The 9,142-nt window shown below is 26.5% G+C and overlaps 1 long non-coding RNA gene across 1 annotated transcript in view; it reads left to right on the top strand.

Annotated features, from left to right (window-relative positions):
* The first annotated feature begins 351 nt into the window (after window positions 1-351).
* LOC148238455 (uncharacterized) overlaps window positions 352-9,142 on the top strand; it is a 516,616-nt gene continuing 507,825 nt past the window's right edge. Inside the window, exon 1 of the long non-coding RNA XR_015811667.1 lies at window positions 352-425. This is a non-coding gene — a long non-coding RNA (uncharacterized LOC148238455). The remainder of the gene's footprint in view (window positions 426-9,142) is intronic.

Below are 9,142 nucleotides of genomic sequence, written 5' to 3'. Positions count from 1 at the left end.
TAATTAATTATTTAACCCATTCATGAAGAAATGTATAAAATATGTATGGCGTATTATTTAATACTAATTTATTTTCTTAACCCAATTTTTTGTTACATAATTAATTTACATAGTAACGGTTACGTTATGTATAGTTTTTATTAATTCCGCTCATAAACCAGTACTTGTATTTTTTTATCGCACTGCCGTTTCATTATATAAATAAGATAGGCCGTACAAACGTAGGGACCGCATCTGTAGATAAAGCGGGGGCTCTGCCCCGGGCTTGAAATACTCGTTCCAATTATCCATTAAAAAGATACCATATTAGAATAGTAGTACTTAGTATTTTTTACGATTATATTTTTTGTAGGTGAATCGAAGCGAGTTAAACACGGTGCCGATAACAAAGGAGCAGAATGGAGAACTTGAAATTTTAAGGATCAGTAAGTATAAATGCATTTAAATCTGGTTTAACATTACTGGAACGACATTGACTCGAGGCTAGCAGGAAATAAGACATGATTCTAAACCGTTAGACTTCATCTCTTATTTTCCTATTTTTCTGTCTCAACTTCTAAACATTTGTGATATGATTTATGTATAGAATATTCTGCTGCAATTTTTTTAGACAGCTCAACTGTTAAAAAATATGCAGGTAGATACTTTATTAACACGCGCTTAAGCAACTTTTTAGTTACTGTTTGTCATCATAGTCTTTATACATACAATGTTCAGCAAATTATTTGGGAAAAAATTTCTAGCAATTTGTCATTTACTCTGACAATATATAAGTGTTAGGAACAAACAACGGCGAAGCCGTGTATGAAAGCTAATTTAAAATAAAATGTCTTCTTTACTGTAGGTCCAATATTTATATTAGTGGCAAGTTATTATTTTGTCGGATCAATTACTTTATTGTAAATGGCGCATGATTATCTTTTAGTTACTATAGAAAAATAGCCTAATAAGCTTGTAATATTTTTTTAGTAAAGTGTACGTACTATTTTTTTATCAATTATATTTCTGTCGGTTTACCCAAGCGAGTTAATCAAGGTGCCGATAACAAAAGATCGAAGTGGAGGACTCGAAATTTTAAGGATCGATAAATACGAGTGCGCTTTAATCTGGTCCTGGGGGAAATTGCTCGTTTAGAACGAGGCAGGAAGTAATGAAATCCGACAAGATATCCACTCACGTCCTTATCGAAAGCTCGCTCGATACGTCGTTTCCCACGGCGCTCTCGTCGCATTCATGGCAAACATCCTTGTGTGGTCATTTAGAAATTTAGACGGTTAAATACAATATATGGTATCGTGTGTCAGATGAGATATGACTATGATAACATAGTTACATTTGTATTATATATTAATGCAAATTAGTACAATGCGTTAGGTAGTATAAATTAACCGAAGGTTATCTATATTAATTACCTATGGAACATAATTTAATTTAAAAAAAAAATAATTATGAACTGCTTAAATATTGTTGTATTTTATAAAATTAGACAGAAAATATTATTATTTATATTTAATCTAAATATTATTTTTACTTATTAAAAAAATATTATACAGTACATAGATTTCAAACTTAGGGATCTTTAGAAGCTTTAAGTTGATATGATAATATTTTACGAGGTATAACTTTGAAAAACGCTTAGAATGTTTAGATTGTGGGCTAGTGTTTTTTAGTTTTAATTAGTGTGAATAAATATGTGATTTTGAATGATTATTTATTTTAATAAAAATATAAGGTTCTATTGGTTTGTATGCATTTTACAATAATTATTTAAGTACAAAGTTAAGGTTATTTTGATTAAGTACATATTTTTAAAGACATACAAAGTTGAAATGCTTTTGGATATGTTAGAGTTAGTTGTTTGTGTTCATCGTATGTGCATGTGTCTGCCGTGCAATTAGCCAAGATTGTGGTAACCAACCCCTTTGGAGGTGAAAACCGGCAGATATTTGCGCGTAAGTAGCACAATTTAATAAATAGTATAAATAGATTGATTAATATAATATATAAATAGTATAAGATAGAAATAATTAGTATTGTTACATAAAAAAAAAATGGCCGATAGCGGCGTGAATATAGCGGGCGTAATTACGCCAGAAAATAGAATAAAAGAAATGGATGAATTAAAAACAAAATTAAATGTATTATTATCAAATGGTAATATATTATCAAAAGAAAAAAAAACCATTATAACTAATACATTTGATATAATGTATAAACATTTATTAGATGTATTAAAAACTAATAGGGACGATGTAAATAATAAAAATGAAAATAATAACTCAATAATTGAGTTATTAAATGAAGTTAGAAAAGATGTTTATAATATAAAGGATAAACTAAATTTAAATAACAATATTATTAAAAATAAAATGCAAAAGAAACATTATTCGGAAATCGTAAAAAAAGGAAAAGATATTGCGATAATTATACCTAAAAATTTGCAAAATATAGAGCAGACAAAAAAGGATTGCAAAAATTTAATTAAACCAACAGAATTAGAAGTTGGAATACAAAATATAAGACCAATAAGCAAAGGAGGTATAATAATTACATGTGATAGTAAAGAAGATGCATCGAAAATTACGACAGATGCAGTAAAAAAACTAGGAGATAAATATAATATAAAAGTAGGAAATTTAAAGAAACCAAAAATAAAAATAATTGGAATTTCTGAAGAATTAAAATATGATCAACTAAAAAAGTGTATAATGAAACAAAACACATGTGTAGAAGAAAACAAATGTTATTTAGAAGTAAAACATATTAAAAAAAACAAATTTAATAAGTATGATGCTATTATTGAAGTAGATGTTACGACATTTAAAAATATAATGGATGTAGGCAAATTAAATATTGAATGGGATAGGTGTAAAGTATATGAAGACATATTCATATACCGTTGTTATAACTGTTATGGTTATAATCACAAAGCCAGTGAATGTAAAAATAAAAAAAATTGTATAAAATGTGGTTAGGAAGAACATTTAATAAATCAATGCAACAAAAAAGAAAACTGTGTGAATTGCTGTAGAGCAAATAAATTACTAAATCTTAATTTGAATGTGGAACACAACTCCATGGATAGAAATTGTTCAATTTATAAAAGATACGAGCAAAATTACTATAATAAAATACAATATAATATAGTATAGCAATTAAAAAAATCAAGTTCATATGGGAAACAAGAATCAGTAACTGGGATATTAATCAATGCACAAGGTTATTTAAAACATAAAGAGGAAATAGAATTAATTACTGAAAAGGAATATCCAATATTTTTAGGGTTAACTGAAACCCATATCACAAATGACATTGAAGAATTTGAACTAAATATTGGCAATTATAATATAATTAGATGTGATTCTAATTCCAGACATACAGGAGGTGTTATACTGTATATTAGAAATGATATAAAATTCAATACTATATTTAAAAATAATCAAGATAAGACATACTGGTCTATCACAGTTAAGATTTTTATTGAAAAAATTCCCATAATATTATGTATAGCATACAGATCTCCAAATAGTAATCCGAATATATTCATAGAATTTATAAATAATATTGCAGAATGGAGTTTTGATCAAATTTTGGATACTGTTTTAATTGGAGATTGGAATTTTAATTGGAACAAATGTGAAGATTTTTACACAGCAAAATTAGAAAAAATATCAAATATATTTGGTTTAAGACAATGTGTCAAAGAAAATACAAGGACTAATAATAGATCGAGCACATTAATAGATTTAGTATTTACCAACAACAAAAAAATTTATTGTGAAGTAAAATCAACTCCAAGAATAACTGACCATTCAATTGTATATATTTATATAGAAAAACATAATGAACTTAAGTTTAAAAAAACAAAAAAAATTGATATAATTAAAAAAATTAATTTTAATAAATTAAGATTAGAATTACAAAAATGTGACTGGAATGTAGATAATATGGATGTTAATAGGATATGGAACAAAATTTATAAGAATATAGTAGATTGTAAAACAAAAAGTCAATATAATTTTAAAAAGGAATATCGTTACAACCCAAAACCGTGGTTTAATGATGATGTTAAAAATGCTATAAAGAAAAGAGATGAGTCATACAAAATTTTTCAAATATTAAAAACAGAACAAATAGAATATAAAGTCTTTAATGAAAAATGGAAAACATACACACAATGTAGAAATATGGCAGTCAAAGTATTAAGAATGGCTAAAAAGAAATGGTATGAAAAATTGATAGATGAAATACAAAATGATCCAAATAAGATGTGGAAATCAATAAAACAATTAATTAATCCAACTCAGAAAAACGACATAATAAAAATGGAAATTAATGGAAATATATATCAAGATCCTTATATAATGGCAGAAAAGATGAATACATATTACATTGAGAGCATAGAAGAAATTGTAAATTCAATACCAAGGATTAGTAATTTAGTACAATATAATAATAAAACATTAATTGTAAAATTTAGTAAATTTAAATCAGTATCATTAGATGAAATTCATAACATAATATGTAAATTTAAAAAAGGAACTAGTACTGATGAACTAGATATAAATATAATTAAAGAAACATGGGAAATAATAGGAACTAAATTAAATTATTTAATAAATAAAGCACTCTCATTAGGAGAAATGCCTGAAAATTTAAAGATTGCTACTATTGTACCTATACCTAAAATAAAAAATAGTAAAAAAGTTGAAGAAATGAGACCAATCAACATGCTACCGTGTATAGAAAAAATAATAGAAGAAGTAGTAATCAAACAATTAAAGGAATTTATTACTTCTCAAAACATAATATGTGAACAACAATCGGGATTCAGAGAAAAGCATTCCACTGAAACTGCATTACAAGTAGTGATAAATGATTGGCTGTTGGCTAAGGATACAAACAAAATCATTGGAGCAGTTTTCTTGGATTTCAAGAGAGCCTTCGAAACAATAGACAGAGAAATAATGTTGAAGAAATTGGAGAGTATAGGTATAAGTGATATAGTTTTGAGATGGTTTAATAATTACTTATATAAAAGAAAACAAAAAGTTAAGATAAATAATGTATGTTCTGAAGAGAGGTTAGTGTATTATGGAGTACCACAAGGGTCTAAATTGGGACCATTGTTGTTTGTTTTATATATAAATGATATAGTTAATAACGTAAGAAAATGTAAAGTTCATCTATTTGCGGATGACACATTGATCTATTGCATGGGTGATAACATTGAAGAAGTTGTGAGTAATTTGAATGATGAATTAGGTGTGTTAGAGATATGGTTAAAGAATAATGTACTTAAATTAAATGAGAATAAAACTAAATGTATGTTTATTAATTATAAAAATGTGTTAGATGATAGTACCAAAATAGTAATAAATAACTCTAATATAGAAATAGTGGATAATATAAAATATTTAGGAGTAATTGTTGATACAAAATTAAACTTTAAAGAACATTGTAATTACATATTAAAAAAAATTAGTAGAAAAATAGGTTTATTATCTAGATTAAGAAATATATTAAGTATAAATACAAAAAAATTAATTTACAATAGTATAATATTGCCCCATTTTAATTATTGTGCAACACTATTAAATATGTTGAATAAATTAGATAAACAAATGTTGCAAAAATTACAAAATAGGGCAATGAGAGTAATCTTAAATAAAAATAGATTAACTAATTGTAAAAGTATGATTGATAGATTAGAATGGTTGAATGTTCAAGAAATATTGAGTATGAATGTTTTAGTATTTATATATAAGTTAGAAAATAATATATTACCACACTATTTTAATAAGTATTTAATAAGAAATAAAGATGTACATAAATATAATACTAGAAATAGAGAAAATTTAAAGATAATTAAGTATAAGAAAACGAGTACGGCTAGGGGAATTATGTACGGAGGTTTTAATTTATATAATAGTCTTCCAAGAGAAATCCGAAACAGCAAAAATATAACGGGTTTTATAAATGGAATAAAAAAACACCTTCGTACATATAGAAATAAAATATTATAATATTAAGTCTTTATTATTGTATATTTTTTCTTTCTGTTATGTATTTTTTATATATTTTTATATATGTTTACTAAATTTGTTAGATGTAAAGATTAGCTATTAAGCTAAATAAATTAATAAAATAAAAAAATAAAATAATGTAAAGAATTTCAACTTTGTATATGTCTTTAAAAATGTGTACTTAATTAAAATAACCTAAACTTTGTATATAAATAATTCTTTAAAAATGTGTACAAGCTAATAGCGCTGTATCTTTTAATTAAAATAAAAAATCATTCAAAATCACATATTCATTCATCCGCCATAATTAAAACTAAAAAACACATCTTTCAAAACTTTCTGGCTTAATACAAAATTAAGTTTATTTTATTACAGTAAATTTTCAAGACTTCTCTTGAATAAGTACATACTTTTTAAGACTTTTTACTTGAATACAAAGTAGGTTCTTTTCATTGAGTACACATAGTTCAAAACTTTCTAGTTGAATATAAAATTTAGTTGAATTAAATTTAGTACCTCGTTTTTTAAGACTTTCTACTTTAATGAGATGTTAGGGTTATTTTTTACTACAATTTTCAAGACTTTTGTTAGTTGAAAAAGTTGAAGTTATTTTGATTGAATACACATTTTTAAAGATTTTGTGCATAAATATAAAAATTGAGAACTTTATTATAATCACAAGATGAAATCTCTTCTTCTCTTCTGATTTTTTAATATAAAAAACAAATACGTTTTCTTTCAGAAGTATAAAGTTTTTTTTTATTAGTTAATTAGAAATAATTTTAAAAACAACTAATGATAAATGATGTTTAAAAATGTTCATGTTTCTTGGTAGTTTAAAATAAAATCCATGATTAACTAAATCCTGTAACGAGAATTTTGATACCAATTATTTAAAGTGAAGTACCGAAAAAATAACCAATGAACTGTTAAATATGATCATTTTTTAATTTTATGTTTTTTGTACTATTTAATCATTTTATATCATCATATAAAAAATCAGGATATATAATATGAAACGTATGAAAATTTTTGCGAAAATAAAAAAAAGCTACACAAAGCATACGTAAATTAATTTAACTAATAAAATACATATGAATAATACACATATTTATTTCAACTGCTTTAATTAAAGTACTTCCTCGAATTACAAACATCTGCTGTTTTTTTTAATAAAAACTCATACTGTGTTTGTAAATATAATTTTTTTTTTTTTTTCTAAATATTTATTAATATTAACTGTCAATATTGTTATAGTAAACCCTTTATTTATGGTTTATTGTTTAAAAAAATAGTATATTTTTTCAAATATATATGCTTAAATATTTATCTAGGTAAATTATACCTTTCATCATATTATATCGTATTTTTCTTCCGTTTTCATGTACCAAACTCCAAGTCAAAACTAAAACGAAACTCTAAACGAAAATAGATTGTGAATAGATTTTTTTTCTAACAGTATACAATCTTATACTTCTTTTGATTCTTGCGAAGAATTTAAATCTATATCTTTTAAAGACGTATTTGGGTGAATCCCCTTCACTCTAAAACTAGACGGTTCGCAAAAAACTGATTTTACTTTAAATGCCTTTAAAATTCCCAGTTGTTTTGGTTAATATTTTTAGCTGAGGGATCGGTAAAAACAATTTATAACACTTTACGCTACAACTGCATAGTCATAAAACCTAAAATAAAATATTGTTTATTGCCATAAATTAGATAAGTCGGGACTGTCGCATGTCGGTACAAAGCACAAAAGAAATTTCTCCGTCGAACCCTTAGCATAGCCGACGACCGAAAATATGCGAAAAAATTATTACCTGATAGTAACCGTTCTAACTCGGAGCTTCAGGCATAAGCGCCAAATAAGAGCAAGACGTTAATACAGTTAATGTTGTTTCTGGAATATTCCAAAATTTTCGAATTTTGAGTATTAATCGAGTAATTTTCAAAACACTCGATTATCGAGTACTTAAAAAATAGACGAGTATACTAGAGTATGGAATACTCGATTACTCGAATTGGAGACCCTACTTGATCGCCATCCAGATTGGTTCGGCTCGTATTTTTTTTTATAAATTTTTAGTTCTTTATTTTTTTGTGAATTATTTGTTATCTTACTTGTATGTTTTTTGTGTATTCATATAACGCGTTCGGGTAATGATGATCTTAATTTTAATTAATAAATAATTACTTTTTGATTTTTTGCCGAAACCTTTTGTTGAATTAACACGTTAACTGCCAACCAAAATTTTAAAAAATACTGTCCAGGCCAAAACGAATTTTGACTGGATATTGCATATATAATAATAAATGATATAAATAATTAGTTAGTGGTTGAAAAATGCAAGCGTAACGTGTTATTGGGGGTGTCCGCCACCCATGGCCACCATGGCTCTGTAGAATAAGTGTCCGCCATTAGTGGCCACCATGGCGCCCTCGAATATTTACCAGTGTTTTACTACTGCACGATAAAACTATATTAGGCCTTTCATCAATCTATCAACAGTCGCTGACTATGGTGCCTGAACCTTTTAAGTGGATTATGAATACAACAGGTATCCTAAAGTATGGTGAGAAGACATATACCTGCTGTCGCGCAAACAAATTAGAATAATCATGGATGATTGATCCCCCAGCCAGAAAACATACTCTTATCTAACTTAAATCAATTTATCAGGTATTAGAGGAAAAACTCAAACACCTTCAAGTTGACTACATGCCTGGACTGATACCGATAAAGACGAAATTAAGAGATTTTTAGGTCTCATTATGTTTATGGGACTAGTAAAACTACCCAACATTCAACTATATTGGAGTCAAGAAATTCCATTCCGGCAAACATTTCCGCCAAGCGTGATGAGCAGAAATCGCTTTGAGATCTTGCTTCATTTCACAGACAACAACACTTCTGATTCAGAAAACCGGCTGTGGAAAATATCCAATCTGGTCAACGAGTTGAACAATAATTTAAAAAAATACTATTACCCTCATGAAACTGTTTGCATCGACGAAAGTTTTGTTCCTTTTCGTGGACGAATAGGTTTCAGGCAATATATGAAGCATAAAAGGAACAAATATGGAATCAAGATATTCAAATTATGTACGTCTTCGGG

The sequence above is a fragment of the Plectrocnemia conspersa genome, unplaced genomic scaffold (genome assembly GCF_051122295.1).
Source record: "Plectrocnemia conspersa isolate PC_06_02 unplaced genomic scaffold, ASM5112229v1 ptg000001l, whole genome shotgun sequence".
In the NCBI taxonomy this organism is placed as follows: Eukaryota; Metazoa; Arthropoda; class Insecta; order Trichoptera; family Polycentropodidae; genus Plectrocnemia; species Plectrocnemia conspersa.
This window is presented reverse-complemented; position numbering and strand designations above follow the sequence as displayed.